The 18,822-nt window shown below is 37.6% G+C and overlaps 1 long non-coding RNA gene across 1 annotated transcript; it reads left to right on the top strand.

Annotated features, from left to right (window-relative positions):
* Positions 1–3,448: 3,448 nt before the first annotated feature.
* Positions 3,449–17,386, top strand: LOC148114884 (uncharacterized). Its single transcript, XR_015732900.1, has 4 exons — positions 3,449–3,694; positions 4,427–6,517; positions 16,537–16,643; positions 17,194–17,386. It is a non-coding gene; the product is annotated as an uncharacterized LOC148114884 (long non-coding RNA).
* The last annotated feature ends 1,436 nt before the right edge of the window (positions 17,387–18,822 follow it).

The following is an 18,822-nucleotide window of genomic DNA, read 5'->3' as shown; positions in this document are numbered from 1 at the left end:
TTGGAATCATGTAATTCTTTTATCATTGTATTAAACTTCGACAGCTGTATCTCAACAATGGGCATGAATTTCACTTCAAAGGTCACCTTGGAAAAAATCTTTGTCTAAAGTAGACATCCTCAAAAGGGTACTCTTTTTAGAAATATATATATATATATATATATATATATATATATATATATATATATATATATATATATATATATATATATATATATGTTTTTCTTCTAGCCAGGTTTTCCCTACGTAGCCAAGGTTTTTTTGTAGCTCCAGCTCAGTAGAATCTCATCTACTCGGTTCTGGGCTTTTTTCTTTTCTAACACCTAGCAAGCTCTCACTGCTAGGTGGGAGACCTAAATAGATCCATTTCTAGCTCGTTAGCTGTCATCAGTAGGCCACACCCATATCCTCCCTGTAAAGGCATAGGGAAGAAGGGAAGTAGGGAAGAAGTAAGAAAGCTGGAGCTACAAAAAAACCTTGGCTACGTAGGGAAAACCTGGCTAGAAGAAAAACACACATAAACCCTACGAAGAAGTAAGAAAATTGATATATATATATATATATATATATATATATTTGTTTTAATTTATATGCCGCCCTTCTCCGGAGACTCAGGGCGGCTTAAAATGCGTTAAGCAATAGCCTTCATACTTTTGTATATTTATACAGTCAGCTTATTGCCCCCACAATCTGGGTCCTCATTTCAACTACCTTTGAAAGGATGGAAGGCTGAGTCAGCCTTGAGCCTGGTGAGATTTGAACTTGCAGTAATTGCAAGCAGCAGATGTTAATCTGTTAATAATAGTGCTTTAGTCCACTGTACTACAGGCTCTTATTGAGAATAATGATCTGGAAGATGCTAAAGTAGAAATAGCTGACTTGTAAATCCCCAAGACTAAGAATATTATAGACCCAATGTTTCTGAATCTGAATAAAGATATACAAATTAATTAAAAAAAGAAAGTACTAGCAGAAAAAAGGAAAATAACTGCAGCAGATGTACTAAATTGGAAAATAATAATAAATACCCTAAAATAGATCTTATAATTCACTCAGATATAAGCACAAAGCAAAAATACTGAAATACCAATACAGCATGGTTTCATTTGAGAAAATATTCCATTCTGATCTGGGAAGAAAAAACAAATCAAAAGTCAATATGGCCATTCATTTCCAAATATATGCCCAATCTTGGATACAGAGAGTTTACTTTAACTGCCAGCAGTGAAGCCTTACTTAATATCTAGTTAATCTTTATCCCGTGTAACCTGGTCCTCCATCTATGTGAAAAGGCAAATGCCGGCAATAGTGTTGACACAATTGAGAAGGTAAAGTGAGCCTCATTGGCCTCATTTTTTCTTAAAAGATCTCAGAGGCTATTTACACAGCCTCTTGATGACTTTACCTGTCTAGTATTTATTTGAACCTCTCCTCCAGAGAATAAAGCAATGATAAAGGATGTATGTATCCATTCCAATTTGAAAGGTTCTCAAGAAAGCCATTGAAACATCGACTTATGATGTATTGATGTCCAGAACCCCAGCTGCCAAAAAAAAAGCCCACTTCAGTTTTTTAAAAATAAACTGTTGATATCAGTTTGACCTTTCCTCTTCCCTTGCAAGTTTGAAAAGCTGTTTCCATAAATGTCAAGATTTTAACATTCTCACTGACTAATGAGATAGAACACAGGTTTAATCGTTTGAAATAGGACAATAGGAAGTTAAATATGCCCTCTAACTTATTAGCTTTTTTGCCAGCTGGTGAAATGCAAAGATGGGAATAATAATTATAAACTGCTCATATTTATTACATTACATTATATTTATACTTGGTATTTATTTGCATTTTCTTATTTTGCTTTTCCAGGTTTTTCTTGTAGGTGTTTTTCCTGTAATATTTGTTTGTATACTCAATGTTATGTTTTATTTGTAGGAGTTCTCCCTACATATTCTATTTATGTTGTGTGATTTGATAAATATGAAAAAGAAGTAAAATATTTATAACAGGTGCTCTTTCTTAGATGGACAACTGGTGGTTCTTGATTTAGTTGAATGAAATTCTAATTACAGGTAATCTGCAGGGAAAGACCAGCAGAGATGAGAAAAGTACATAATGTTGTACGTTTGCATCCAGCAGGTTCTTGATTTAACCATATTTGGAGTTAGTGGCTTTCTCCTCCTCCTCTTTCCCTGCCCACTTTTTCTCCCCTCCCCATTCTACCCCCCCCCCTCCTCCTCCTCCTGCTCTTTACGTTGTTAACTCTTACTGGATTCACGTTACCGCCAACATTTTATGCAACACAATCAAACATTTTTAGTACAATAATCCCAGAATATGCAAAATTAAACAAAATATTAATGACAATATAAAAATAACAATAGCAATATAAAAGCTAAACTAAAAATCAGCCACTTGCTAATAATCAAAAAATCAATTCAATTCAAAAAAGTCATCTGGAAAACTTTGATTTTCACCAACTGCCAGAAGGACATTACTGAAGGGCTAGTCTAACTTTGAGAAGAGGCTGTTCCCCAATATTTTCCTCATCTCAGGAATTATAGCACCAGCTTCCTCATCTCAGGAAATATAGCACCACTAGCAGCTTCTTCTGAGAGGCTAAACTTAGATAGGGGTAGGTCAGGGGTGGGTTCTACTTACCTTTACTATTGGTTCACAGCGGGAGCACGCATGCTTCTGCGTATGCACAGATGACCCATGATGACGTTGTGGCAGGTGGGTGGAGCCTCCTGCTGGTTTTACTACCGCTTCTAGAGAACCAGACAGAACCGGGAGCAACCCACCACTGGGGTAGGTGGTTTTGAGGGTACCCTGGTGTTAAGCCATATAGGTCAACACTATAACTTTGGATTCCACCCAGAAACCAGGAAAGCTGCAAGTGGCACATCAGCCAAAGCTAACTGGTAGAAAAATGATGGAAAGTTTATGATCATAACTTATGCTTTTACATTGAATCTTATAACTTATCTGTGATCTGTCCAAGGTCCTGCAAATCTTCTTGTCCAGAACTGGGTTATTGTTAGAGAATAGGAGAGTACAATATAACATCTGTATGTAACTCTTTACATCAAATGCAGATTTCCCCAGGATGACTGTCAGGGAGCTATGAAATCCTAGGAAAAGAGAGCTACTCTCCTGAATATAAGAAAGATGTTTTTGTGAGTATCTCTGTGCACTCTCAAGTACCTATGGAGATTCTCAGTCATCCAGATCATGGTTGTCCCAAAGGTCCTTTTTCAAAAGGCAACTGGCTTTTCTTCATTTTTTTCCCCCTCAAAGACATTTGGCTTCTCATCCAAAAAGCTTCTTCAGAACTAAAGAAGCTTCTTGGATGAGAAGCAAAACATCTTCAAGGAAAAACAAAAACAAAGGCCAGTTGCCTTTTGAAAAGCACCCTTGGGACTCTAACGTACCATTTTGCTTTTGATCTAAACCATTACATAGCTGTAGCATCTGTCCAATCATTCTCTCTCTCTCTCTTTGTCTTAAATCATTTGTCAGATTTATCATCTTGTGTACAGAACTGGACTGCGTGTTTCATCTTCTGATTCTAAATGTTCATCAGTCACTTTACATTAAAAGGATTGCCTTCATCCACCCATGCCCTGTTGGTGTGGAAGTTCTGCAATGTTTATTGTGTGTACCTACACACAAATGCTGTTCATCAACTGTACAGGTAAGCTCACTTGTGCTTCCCTCTTTGCATATCTAGTGCATATCTAATAGGATGATCTGCATCAGGGGGACAGTTATTATCCATAGATAATACTACAGCACCACAGAATTCAGTGCAATAAGTGCATACAGTTAAGTTAATCACCAAATTGTTATATATATATATATATATATATATATATATATAAGCTGTTGTGGCTTAAAAGGTTTTCAGTGTCATTTCCCCCTTTAATTTAAATTTAAAATCCTGCTAGTGTGGACATATAAAAACATTCCACTGCTATATTTAATAACAATATTTAAATTTGCCCATCAAATAACAGGGAGAAAGAGGTGGGCAATTGTTAAGAAATCAATCACAGATTGGTCTGCTCATGCAGTCAATAGCTACATTAGTAGGGCAATTGATGATTCTACTTAAAAGTTTTGCCTATCATCTTCCAAGAATAGCGTGACTTTTGTTGAGAGAATAAACTGATATTAAATGCATTTTATATGAAGGTAAAACTTGCCCAAACTCCTAGCTTTGTCTAAGATATACAGGTAGTCCTCAACTTATCACTACACTTGGGACCAGAATTTCCATTGCTAAGGAAGGCCATTGTTAAGTAAGTCACACCTGATTTTATAAACTACTTTGACATGGTTAAGCAAATTGCTATAGTTATTAAGTGAATCACACACTCGTTAAACAAATCTGGCTTCCTGCATTGATTTTTTTCCTTTTTCAAAGCCACCTGTGAAGGACATAAATGTTGATTCCATGATCCTGGGATGCTGTAATCATCATAAATACATGCTTGAATTTTAATCAGATGGCCATAGGAATGCTGCAAAAGATGTAAGGGTGAAGACCACTTGTAAGTCACTTTTCACAGCACCGTTGTAACTTTGAACAGTCACTAAACAAATGACTGTAAGTCAAGGAGTACCTCTACTTACAATTCAATAGAATATTCCTTGCATGATGTAGCCTGTTCCCACAATGTGTAGATGATTAGATTAGACCAGGGGTGAAATCCAGGTTCTGGAGAACCGGTAGCGGAAATTTTGAGTAGTTTATAGAACTGGCAAATACCACCTCTGGCTTGCCTCAAAGTGGGATGGGAATGGAGATTTTGCAATATCCTTCCCCTAGAATGAGAAGGGAATGGGGATTTTGCAGTATCCTTCCCCTGCCATGCCCACCAAGCCACACCATGCCCACCAAGCCACGCCCACAGAACCAGTAGTAAAAAAAATTGGATTTCACCACTGGATTAGACTGCTTGTAGATGCACGTGTGTATATACATCTCTGAACCATACTCCAAAGAAATGCTTTGCTTTGATAAAAGTTCCTTAAAGCTAGTTCACAATGCAACATGGCCCTTTTGCTTCTGTGAGTGACATAAACGTATGGTGGTTGTGCATTTGCACAAAAGCCTCCTACAGTTTTAGTGAATACCGCTGGGGAAACCTGAGAGAAACTGCATAAGAGCATCCTCAACTTTCTTTTTAGTTGAATGAAAGTGCTGGTAGATAAAGCTGAACAGCATGTCCTGCAGCAGTGAATTCCAAAGTTTGGTGAGTGCTACTATGCTGTGCTGGCCCATCTCTGCAGATTAACGAAAACAGCACATACACCACAACACTGGCATGACTGGCTATGTCGGCTTTTTGACATCCTGCTTGTAGATTCATTTAAAAGTCAAAAGAGATTATCAAAGTATCCTTCTGGCTAGTATTATTTCAGACAAACCAATAGATGTCAGGGACTACCATATCCAGCTCCCAATTGCTTTATCATAGAGGGACAACAGACAGGATCTATCTTCTCTGTGATAATTTCTTGGGCTCTGGAAATCTTTATTGAGATGCAACATTCAGGATTATAAGGTTCTGATCAGGTTTTAAAATGAATGCTCTTTCAGACCAGCTTCTAATGATACTAGGTTAAAAGGACTGGTTGTTTTTTTAAAAAATGTTTTAATATTGTTTGTTTCTTAGAATCTATGAAGCTGTTTTATTTAACCTATATTTAGAACTGTTATAGGGTTTTCTAATCACAGACAAGGCTTCCTGAGGGTGGGGTAGGCAGCCAAGTGGTGTCATCATAGTCTGCAGCCCTATGATCTATTGAAGATGGATTTTTGTTGCAAAATTTGTAAGAGCTTTAGAATGAAAGTAGGGTGTGAACCTTGAGAATTGCTCGGTCTGCATTCATGTCACTAGACTGTGATTTCCAGCAGTGCTTTATGGCAGATAAGCAAATAGCCCCCTTCCTTAAAGTGATTATTTAGAAAAATCTGCTTTAAAAGGGCTGGTTCATCCCACTTTGGAAGAGTACCTTGTTTTAGCCTTAGGTAATACTATGGAGACTGTAGGAAAACAGGTGCATCTCATATTGTGTCATTGAGCAATAAATTCTGTAATTATAGGTCATGAAGTACGGCTCCCCTTTGAAGCCGGTTATTGTTGCTGTTGCAGTGGATACAATTTGGCTGAGATATCGAATAAAGATAGGAGTACAAATTTAATTTAAAAAGCCAAGCATTTATCTGGGGATGTTAGAACTTGAGCCAACAGGTTGCTTCGATCTATAGAACTTGCAGGGGATGTAGTACAGAAGGCAGCGCCTTTGTAGTTTACGAAGCCTCAAATTTCTAAAAATAATTGCTTGCAAAGGTAAGAATGCTAGTGAACTGCTTTTCATTTCTAAAGCCACCAGGGCCTGGTGGCTCAGTAAACTAAAAGCATTGTGATTAACACCAGCTGTCTGCAATTACTGCAAGTTCGAATCTCTCCAAGGCTCAAGGTTGACTCAGCCTTCCATCCTTTCTAAGGTAGGTAAAATGAGGACCCAGTTTGTGGGGGCAATAAGCTGACTTTGTATAAATATACAAAAGTATGAAGGCTATTGCTTAGCGCAATTGTAAGCCGCCCTGAGTCTCCGGAGAAGGGCGGCATATAAATCATTTTTTTTTTAAAAAAGTGCATAGATCTTTCAAATAAAGACATTTTAGTATTATTATTGTCTTCTGTCCTGTGTGGCCCTCCCTGCACCTTTTCTTTTTCTAATTAAAATGAGTTTTTTTAAAAAAAAAAAATTAAGCAATTTGCTTTGTTGATAAAAGATATGTTTTAAGTGATGAATGTTAACTACTGCATTTTCAATGGTAGTTGCGGGTGGCTGCAGCTTTAAAGAGCAGAAGTGAGATTGGGGTACACTCTCACCACATTCTTCGCATGGGTAGTGAGAATTTAATCCCACTAAATTTATATTTATCCCAATCAGTTCTGCTCTTTAAAACTGCATCCAGGATGGTCTGCAGGATTTGTCCTAAAAAGGCAGCTGTGACATGTGATAGAAGCTCCACTTGTTTTGCATTTTTAGAAGAGTTCAGCTTTGCCATTACGGCTGCCATCTTAACATTTTGGAACACAACTTGTGGACCCATCTGAATGTAATGTAATAATCCAATAAAAATATTCTGACAAAGGTAGCAAAAATTAGTAGGTTATAATAATCTATTTTCAATACTATGGAATTAAGACACTTTGCTTGTTCTTGACTTTTTGGAACAAATGTATAAGTATGGTAATATAATAGAAAACAAAATCTTCCAAGCATATCTGTTGTGTTTAGGACGTCTTTTCTCCCACTTCCTTAGCACAACAGAGACATGCCCAGCTAGCATCTCCGCTTTGGAGGAGTCACAGGGACATATATTGAGACTCTATACCAATATTCTCACATCAAACAGTTGCAAGGAAGAACTTGTACCATTGATATAGCAGATACTGATGCAATTAAAGACGTCAAAACATTTGCTTAATCTCATTTCGACAGTAACGTTATTAACATTTCAGGGTATGCCAGGTAGGGCTTGGTTATTCTGAAACAGAATTTCTTGAACAAATAGCTCAACAGGCATCCACCTTATAGATAGAATGGTATGTTAATAACTCTCCCAACGGTTTCATATATAAATTATGGGGTTTGACTTTCTCTTTGGTTAACTCGTTAGAAAAAAAATGATTATAGGTCCATCACACCTACATGCCATGAGGTTGTACAAGACGTATCATCATTGCAGAAGTGAGTAACATATGACCCTCATATGGCTGATGGGAGTTCGAGTTATATAATATTTTGAGGATCACATGTTTTCTCATATCTGTTGCTCATGATGTATAAGGAAGCCACGGATCTTGTACGATTCCATTGAGAAAGGAATAGTACAGAAAAACACAAAAATCCATTTCCTGGATAAGTCCAGTGCATTTTTGAACTAAGCTGAAAGACTATAGAAGAACAAAACAATCCTACTTCTAACAGCTTTTAAAGGAATTGTTAAAGGAGTGGCTTCTTTGCCAAGGCAAAAAAAGGGACAATTCAATGATGTGTGTTTTGGGATTAGCTACTCAGAAACTGTTTTTTATTCTTGGGAACAGTATGCTAGAAGAATAGGATTAAATATAGTATGCTAGTTCACACTTAGTTGCATATTTAATACTTGGATCTTGATAGCTTTTAGCCAAATGTGGAAATATTTTCTTTTTAAAAAATAGTAATTACTAAAAAAACTCATGACTTAATATGTAATTGTTTGAGAGATATTTCTTTACCTAAACAGCAAAATAGAATGACAAAAAGCAAAAACATAATAGGAGTTGGAACAATTTCTAACTTCTTGCTGACTTGATTGTGGCTGACTACCCTCCATCACCTGAGGGTGGGATTCGTCTAGGTAGCCTTCAAAGGCCTAGTGGGAATTGGTCTACTGAAACTCTGGGCATTGGTGTGATGGTGCAACAGCATGGCAACATTGCAGTAACTACAAATTTGCCAAATTTCAAATCCCCATGAGTCCTGGGTTCTGGATTTTATAAATTAGTCCATTTCAGATACTTTTGTTTAAAAGTACTCATCTCAAATGATCTAAGCCCCAGAGCTCACTGTAACAGCATTGCCAAAAAGGCATTAAGAATTGTTAACCTAATCTTGCGAAGCTTCTTCTCCGGTAACACTATATTGCTAACTAGGGCATAGACAACCTTTGCCAGACCAATTCTCGAATACAGCTCGTCTGCCTGGAATCCACACTGTATATCAGACATTAATACGATTGAGTGGGTCCAGAGGTATTTCATGAGAAGAGTACTCCACTCTTCTACTCACAATAGAATCCCTTATGCCACCAGACTTGAAATTTTGGGCTTGGACAAACTGAAACTGCGCCGCCTGCGGTCTGATCTAAGCATAGTACACAAATTTGTCTGCTACAATGTCTTACCTGTCAACAACTTCTTCAGCTTCAACCTCAATAATACATGGGCAAACAATCAATACAAACTCAAGGTAAACCGCTCCAAACTAGATTGCAGAATATACGATTTCAGCAACAGTGATGAACGCCTGGAATGCTCTACCCGATTTCGTTGTTACATCCTCAAACCCTCACAGCTTCAACCTTAAACTGTTTACCATGGACCTCACCCCATTCCTACCGCCCCTGTCCTACTGTCCCCATTTATTTGTATTCATTTCCTTTGTTCATGTCCATGTTCATATTCATACCTGCTATCTTGTACATGTTTGACAAACTAATAAATAAATAAAAAATTATTGTCCTATGATGCACTGCTTTGCCCAGCTAATGGTTACAAATGTGAGAGTTCTAGTAGTATATAAATATATCCTCTTTCCTCCAAGTAGTTCAGACTTTCTAAAATATCCCTTCCTTTCATTGTTATAACAAACATGTGAATAAAAGATCCATTTTTTAAAAGACCAGACATGTCAATCAATAATGGTTTACTAGTTAGAAAGCCTCTACCTACTAGCTGCAGAAAGAAAGAATATCCTCCTGACCTAGAGGTGGAATTTCCCGGTAGTATCTAGCTGACTGCTATGGAAAACAAGATGCAGGAGTAGAGTTAATTTGATTTTGCAGTGTTCTTGTTATGATTTATGCAAGGTCATCTATTGTCGGAGACAAATTACCATGACTTTTGCTGCATATTTCTAGTCTTGACCACAGATTTGTTTGTTTGGTTACAAGTAAACTTGCACATATCTGCACTTGAAGGCAAAAGGCTGAAAAACGTAATATAGGTAATCCTTGATTTACAGCCATTTTTAGTGACCATTCAACATTACAATAGCATAGAAAAAATAACACTGAGATTAACAGTAGACCAACAATCTAAACAATACCCCAATCGAGGAATTGCCAATGCCGACAAACAAACTAATAGTAAACAATAGCCTAATCAAGATACCACCAAGAACACTTCCACCATCACTGGACGGGCAAGTCACAAATATATAAAAATATGAGCAAACTAGTGGTGGGTTCCTCCCGGTTCGGCCTGGTTCGGCCGAGCCGGTAGCGGTGACGATATGACGTCACCGAACTTGTTCTGCCCCCTGCCCTCCCTTGTTATTCTTACGTTTTATTTGGTCCAATCTATTGCTGCCTCCTGAGTCCCAGCTGATCGGCTAGAGGGGAAAAAACTGTTTAAACTCTTGCCGTGGGGCTTCAAACGGCTGCCCTACAGCTGATCAGTGTTAAAAGAAAACAAATGAGTAGACCAGTGGCTCCCAAAGTGGGTGGTACCACCCCCTGGGGAGGGGTGGGATGCCTTAGGGGGGTGGTAAGAGGCAAGAGGGCAGCAGGGAGGCACTAGAGGTAAAAGGGGGTGGCAGGGGGGCGCTAAGTGGCAAGGAGGGTGGCCCCCACCCTTTGGCCTGTGCAGTTACCTCCTTGCAAGCAAATAGCAAGAAAAAACAACTCCTTTCAGCTTCAGCATAGGCTAATTAGCCAGTTGATTAGATCGGCCTCCCGACTCTCAGCTGATTTGCTCTCAGCTGTTTTGGGCAGGGTTCTGCTGCTTGCTGCAAAGAATGCTGGAGCAGATTTTTTTCCCTAGCTATGCTGAAAAACGAAACTGAAAGTAAAGCAGGCTGTTGGCTTTGCTGTTTGCTGCAACATTGGAAAATTAGGCAGAGGCAGATTTCTTTTCTTTTTCCTCACCAAAAAAGGTAGGTACAAACAATGGGAAATTTAGGGAAAAAGAGGAGAGTTCAAGATTTTAAAACACAAAAGAAAAAAAGCTCTATTTAACTAGGGAATTATAATAATTGAGATACTATTAATTGTACATTGTGTTGAGTTATGGTTAAGTCGTGGTTTGGAGGAATATATGGGGGAAATTATTTGGTTTATTATTGGTAAATATAATTAATTGATTTGTAAGAAATTGGATTGCATGGAAATAATTGGAATATTCATGTTCATATTGATTAATATACAAAAAAGATAGTTATATAACTAATTGATTTATATTAAAATGTTGAATTTGTATTAAACAACTGTAATATTATATAATTAACCAATGTGGGGATGAATATAAAAATAAATGACAATGGGAAGGGATATAATATAGAATAGAAGGGGAAAATTGAATTTGATTAAGATTAGAGATGAGGATGAAGGGTAATATTGGTTTTTTTAAAAAATAGATGAGGAATAAATATAGCAAAAAGGAAATATAGAAATTGTAAATTTAATTTAAATGACTAAACACTGTTTAAATTTGTGAACCGGCTAAATACTCTGTTCAAAGAAAATACATTGTATGTTTGTATGTGTGTTTCTAATTATTGCTATTTATTCATATTTGTTCTCTTTTATTCTTTAAAGTTTAACAATTCATTCTTTATCTTAATATCTTTATATTTGTTTGGTGTTGGCTTTCTTCCCTTTCATCTTTTTTACTGTACAGCAATCTTTCTCCTCAAACCTACCACCTCTCTCTTTTCTTTCCTTCTTACTTTCTCTTCCCCCCTCTTCTTCTCCTCCCTACTTCCTCTTCATTTCTCCTTCTCCTCCTCTCTTCCTCCCTCTCTTACCCTCACTCCTACTCTAATTTCCCTTCCCTTCCTTCCTCCCTTCTCTTCCTTCACTCTCTCTCCTTCCTTCTTCCATCTCTCTTCTCCTTCCTTCCTTCATCCCTCTCTATTGCTGTATTCATTTTCAATTTTATATTTTCTTACTTACTTGTGGGACAGAAACCAGCTCTCAGCCCTCCTTGTGACTTCTTGAAAAGCATCCCCCCCACACGCTCCACCGCCTTAGGAGGTAGGGGAGGGCTGTAGGTTGATCCCAAAGGGGTCTGGGGCTACTGGTCTACCAGTTAAAAGCCTGGTAGACCAGTACCTCTGCTAAATCCTAAAGAATTGTCACACGACCATCAAACCATGCCCACAAAATAAGCCACACCCACAGAACTGGTAGTAAAAAATTTAGAACCACCCCTGGAGCAAACCTTACTCCCTTCAAGCACTGATGATGTTACCTAGTTTGATAACGAAATGCCTGCAAGAAAACCACCAAGCTCAGAGAGCACCGAAGATCCCACGGTTCAACCCTGAGGTACAAATATTATCTTCTATTGGTCTTCATATATGACCCCATCTCTTTCTTTAAGGTTATAGCTTAGTAATTTCTGCAGTCACTATTTGTGTTCTTGAGGCACCATATCTGGTATCATCCTTCTAATACCAGAGTGAGAATAATAGTCAATTTTACAACTTGTGCTGCTTTTCTGCACTATTTATATCGAATGATGTTGCAGGCACTTTAAAAAGAAAATTCCAAAAGAAAACGCAATGCTCCAGGCAGGCCACAAGATGGTGATAGTCTGCTACAAATCTCTCTGAATCACTGGAAAGATACTAGCAATTAATTGTTCCAAATTACTATTGGAAATTCCATAAAGTATCTAAGCAGAAATGTTATCCATATCTTGAGTTTGTGCAGAGAGATATAGCAGAGATTAGATAGCACAACATAAAAAGAAATCAAATTTTGCATAATGCTCCTAATTAAACAATGTACTTATTTCTCTAGAAGTCAAAGCTAAAGTAGCAAAATGAATCTCTGCTTTAATGTTCATGAATTTATCCAACTCCGACGCATATGGGTGATATACAATAGAATTAGAACGACTCATGGGGTGTGTGCCGACTCCCTGTATAAATGGGGAAAGACACCTTCAGCATAATGCGATTGTGGGGGCCCCCGACAGACTATCCAACATATAGTGAGGGAATGCTCTAACAGAAGGTATCCAGGAGATTTTAGGGACTTCCTCTGTGTAACAACGACAGCTACTGACTGGATCTCCAAACTCGACATTAAACTTTGAAATGTTATTTCTGTTTTCCTCTTAGGTTTTCTTACTGCTCTTTTTTTAATTGTTTTAATCTGTAAAAATGAAGTGTTTTAATATTGTGTGTGACCAGCCATACGCTAAATAAATAAATATCCAACTCCTGAAGTTTCAAGCTTCCTCCAGAGATTGCTGGGGATATGGAACATGCTGTTCTCCATTCAGCTTCTTTCCTCAGCTTCTCTACAGTTCTGATTCCAGCTTTTAAAGGATCAGCCTCTTTCTCCTACTGATGAAAATTGTATTTTGTTACATCATAATTAAATGACTTAGTTAGTACATTGTAATAATGGGTGGAAATATATGGATGACCACTAGATGGCAGCAAAGAAAGAGAAACATCCCAAACTTTTCAGCCACCTTTTGGACATTTAGATTGTTGCACTGTAGATCTGCTAGCCATAGTGTGTATTTTATATAATTTTAATGTTTTCACTTGTTAAAGTGTGATGTTCATCTATTTTGATTTTCATTAATCCAACAGCAAATTCAAATGAAATCTGATAGTTCTATAATGGCATGAAACTGTTTTAGAATTATCTTTTTATCAGCAGCTCATGAGTTTAAAAAGACATTAAGGATTTGGATGGTGAAACAAAAATGTGGGACTTGATCAAAGACTATGCTGTCTCAGCTAAATAAAAGCATGGGACAAGTATTATAACGTATCCATGAATTTCAGGTCATGCATTTTGAGAACAAATCTGTTAAAATTGTCAATAGGAACAGTATCTAAAGCTTCAAAAGACTGCAGAGGAAATAAAAAGGAAGAAAAAGGCTCTGCCATCCTTTGTGTTGAGGGGAAGTGAATTAACTTCTTGACATTTGTAATATTAATTTTTATGCTCTGATGGAAATAATCTGTTACAGTGCTTTAAAGGTCTGTGCTTCATCTCAAAGTGGTGGGAAGGAGCAAAAGACTTCAAAGTGAATAATTTACCTGTTGATAATATAGTGCATTTAAGCTCTTTGACTGGGATTAAAGCCAAAGCTTTCCTTCCCTCCGTCCTTCTCTCTCTTTCTCTCTCTCTGTGTCTATCTATCTTTCCGTCTCTCTCTCTCTCTCTCTCTTCTGGAGGTAGGGGAGGTCAAAAATGAGGTGCGCAGACCGGGGTGAAATCTACATCCCTACTGGTTTAGAAGTGTGCGCTCTGCACACAATTTTGGACCCTCTGCGCATGCGCAAAGCCTTCTGTGCATGCACAGAGGGTAAAAAACAGGTTAAAACCAGGAAGTAATGACATCCGGGTGGGTGGGTGGAGCCTCACATTGCCATCGCTACCAGTTTGCCAAACCACCCGCCGCTGCTACCAATTCACCCGAACCAGTGCGAACCGATAGCATTTCACCTCTGGCACAGACATCCCGGGAGGCCTCCGTGTACCCCATTTTTTGCATGTGGAATGCTACTGGAAGCAGGTGAGGCAAAAAAATGGGCTCATTTTTGGCCTCCCAGGGTGTCCGCATGCCTCATTTTTCACCTCCCCTGCCTCCAGAAGCATTCTGCAGGCCCGGGTGTCCGCATGCCCCGTTTTTCATTTCCCTTGCCTCCAGAAGCACTCTGCAGGCCAAAAATGTTTGCCTTACCTTACAGTTCCAGCCCGCGGAAAGGCAAGTCCTGCGCTCGACCAAAGGATGGGACCGGCGGGTGGGCGGGGCGATGTGGGTGGCACAGCTTCATGGTCCTGAGCAGGCTGGATTAATGGATTCGGCAGGACATATGCGGCCCACAGCCTGTAGCTTGAGAACCCCGACCTAAATTGTTATCCAAGGCAAGTCACATAAATTGGATGTACCGTAAGTGCCAGTGTTGTATCTCAGTATATCCAGTCCACAAAATCAGTGCTAGATTTTTATTTGAATTGTTCACCAAAATCAGCTCCCAACTGAAGGTGAACAATCAATACTCCTTACCTTATTTGAAGCCCACCACTTATTTCACCATAAGGTAACTAGTTCCTGGTTTCACTTATCATTTATTTACCAATATTTACTTTCATTGAGTCTTTCTGAATTCCAATTCTTTCAGCAGTTCATCTAATGCTGTTCATTATGGAACCTGGTATATGGATCCCAGAATTGTTTGCACCCATGTTCACATTTTAAATATTAAGTCTAACTCAACCTTGAGGAAAATCCAGGCCTACCTTATTGATTTTTTTTTCTCCCCATTCAAAGGATAAGGGGAGAGCAAGAACGCAGTTAGCAAGAATGATAAATTGCATATTTAATAAGTAGTTGGCTGCTATTGTGATTTGTTACATGCTTTATTGTTTGTATGTACACTAAGAGCTTATGCACTGCAGACAAATTCCTTGAATGTCTAATCACACTTGGCCAAATAAAGCTCTTCTCTTCTCTTCTCTTCTCTTCTCTTCTCTTCTCTTCTCTTCTCTTCTCTTCTCTTCTCTTCTCTTCTCTTCTCTTCCCTTCCCTTCCCTTCCCTTCCCTTCCCTTCCCTTCCCTTCCAATATTTTTTAGGGTGGTTCATGGTGAAATTATCAGGGCTTTTGATCGAAATGTGGAATTGAGAACTCAAAATATGAGAAAGTAAACACAGTCCAGAGAATGGAATGTAAACAATCACAAAGCTGTCAGAAGGCATGATCAAGGAGAGAAGGACCCATTTGCTTCCTTTCCCCCTTCATTTCCTTGGAAGATTCATAGCTAATGGGGCTTCAGTTTACCATTGGTGCATATTGCATCTTAATTTAAAGCCATCACCTTAAAGCAAGGATACACCTCTAAAATATTGGATTGGATAACCATTTGTCTGAAGTGGTGTAGGGTATTCTACCTAAGCAGGGGGTTGGACTAGAAGACCTCCAAGGTCCCTTCCAACTCTGTTATTCTATTCTATATCAGATACATATGTTCAGTTTCCAATGAGAACAATTGATTTACCAACTATTGGTTATAAACTTAGTTCCTTCCTTCCTCAGGCTCTTAAATCTTTAAAAAGTATAAGATAAGCAAATCTGAATAACTGAAATGGTTTTCTATTCAGTATAGCACACTCTGTCTTTGAAATGACAATTTCTATATTTTCTGAAAAAAATGTTTGGGACAAAAAATAAGAAACAAAAGAAAAAGCTTTGGCACACCACAAAAACACACTGACTTATTATGCTATAAATGTTTGTCTGAAACTTTGAACAAGAAGGCCTGACAAAGCTGTATGCCCCAAGACCCATTTCTGGTATTGCTTATAACATGCTTTTATGGCTCCACCTGAGTAAAAGGACCAACTATTTTTTCCCTGAACTGCAGCAGCAGGAGAAACTTCAACTCAGTTTGATACAGAAGGAAGATAAGATTTCTCTCTCATGATCCAGAACTAGACGTTCTAAACAGTATAAACCTAAAAGTCTAATTTTTATTATTTGTCTTCATTTCTTAGGAATTTTGGACAAGGCATCTCTTATTGTATACTAAATTATTTATGAGTCTCACAAACTTCTGTTCGTTTTTGAGCTGGCATGCTTTGAATCAGCATTATCTTCTCATGGGCCAATTGTTTTAGAATGAACATCTCCTTGCGTTAGACAATGTTTTAGGCTTAAATTTTTAATCCTCTTAATGTCCAAAGCTTATTCTCAACCATACGTCTTTTTTCTTTTAGTTGCATAATAGTCTTTGCTGTTGGAACCATAATGGATTTAATTAGCCAGTTGCACGAGAATATTAACTTCTTCTGCTCAGAAAACCAGTCCACAGAAAACAAACAAGGTATTCATGGATCCTTCATGAGTAAACTCGACGTTGCTTGAGAAATGTCCTTCTCCACCCCTCCCGCCTCCTTTTTTTCCTGGTCCAGAACAGATGTTTGTAATTGGAACAGTTTGTGACAGTTTATTGCAAAACACAGTTTGCACCAGGTTGGAAGGAGCATGAGAAAGGTCTGATGTTTCAATAACCTTTTCTAATTATTCTTATATGTGAGGAAGAACACACACACACATATATATAGTTGTATACTCAGCATCTTCACCCTATGCCATATCAGATTTCAACATCTCAGCATTTGTAAGGTGTGGTGATCTTAATGCTTTCCATGAACAGCTGCACTTAGCTGAGATTTGATCAGATCTCTTAATGCATTTTAACTATAAGTTATTTATAATCTCATGCTGTTGCAAGTTTTGTTTTGTTTTTATGGTGCACATAATAATCCCACACTGTTGTAGACACATGTGATGTTTTAAAAAGAAAACTGGTTTTTTAAAAACAGCAACAACAATAATAATAGTGGATTATTTGTTTTCTCATTGTTTTACAGCTTTTTTTTAACAGTACACCAGTTATCTCCAGAAAAGTGTTCACCACTTTTGTTGAAATACAAATTACCTGAAGCTGAAGGTTATGGGAATTTTAGTGCAAAGCATTTGGAGAGCACTAGATTGGCAATGGTCAGAAAAGGCTACGTGTAATCTTTTTTTTAACTGAATAAATAAATGCACAGTGAAACGGTCTCCTTTTGAGTCCAAATTTCTCCTATGAGAGAAGTTCATTGTCTGATCTCAAGATACTTTCTTCTCAGGGAGATTTTTTTTTAAATCAGGTAAAATGAGATCTCAGTTTATCAGATCTTGTTACTAAGAACATTGCATACAGCAAACTAAATTTCCGTGGCAATTTACATCATTGGAAGAATAACATTATGTGGATAACATCATTTGCATCAATTTATATCATTTTATATCATTTGCATAAGTATATTAACTGTGTAGTTATGACATCATGGAGATGACATACATAATGCAAATGACATCTTTCATATAATAAGGTTATTGTACAAATGATGCAAACTGACACATTACTCTGCTTTAAGACTACTCTGGAATTTCAACTGGTTCAGAATGCAGCATTGTAGGCATAAACCTCTACAAGGCGTAGGGTCTGGTTACTTGCCACTCTCTTATGCCCATCTATTTTAATCAAACAGAGTTTGATTAAACTCTGCTCCAAGCCATTTCAATAAAACTATGTTATCTGTTGGGGCCACAGAAACACCTCAGTTAACATATCTACACATCTCTCAATCAAAGTCCTTCTTTACTATAAATATTGCTACTCAGTCTTCTGATTGTGTAGCCTACCTTTTGATTGCTGTACTGCATATTATGCTGTCAAAAAAACCCTCTGTCTCTGATCCAAGTGACTGGCCCTATGACTAGGGAACCTGCTAGATTTGAAACCAAGAGTATGCAATTAGGTTGGTCCCTTCATCCATCATTCTTAGTTAAAAAAGCAATCAGGCTTGTAGTTTTTTTTTAATTGAGACCCATTCTAAATATAAGCAGGCATTAAAAGGATGGCAAACACCAGAAAGACCAGAGGAAAATACAGAAAATATAAATCAACAAATAAAACAAGAAGAGAAGAAGGAGAATTCAATAAAGTCTTATGAATCAAATAAGGGACAATATATATTAAGAGATCAAAAAATGGGATTGGATAAAAGAAAAATATTTTTGAAGAGAAAACAGGGGCTTGGGCAGATCCTCCAGAGGTACGGAGGCAAAAGATAATAGAGATGGGAGAAATATTTGGGTTAAATAGGAAAGATGTAGACAGAGACACAGATCCAAGGGAGGAGTTTGGGAGGCAAGTAAAAAAACAAATAAGAATTAAAATACTAAAGCGGGCAAGACATGATGGTTAGAAAGGGAATGCTGTTTAATATAAGATTGGCTTTATTGAGAGCTAGAATAGAGGTAGAATCAAAGGGGAATATTATTATACATATTTTACATAATATATTAAAAGTAATAACTTGATGTTAAGATTAGATGTTAGAAGATGGTATCACTATGTACATTTAAATAATATTGTGATTGTTATTAGAATGGTGCACAAAATCACTGAACAATTAAACAATGAACACACTCTAATATAAATATGTATA

Source organism: Pantherophis guttatus, chromosome 3 (genome assembly GCF_059756535.1).
Source record: "Pantherophis guttatus breed Tessera chromosome 3, ASM5975653v1, whole genome shotgun sequence".
NCBI classification, from domain to species: domain Eukaryota; kingdom Metazoa; phylum Chordata; class Lepidosauria; order Squamata; family Colubridae; genus Pantherophis; species Pantherophis guttatus.
The sequence above is the reverse complement of the archived record's forward strand: the minus strand, read 5'-3'. Positions and strand labels throughout refer to the sequence as shown.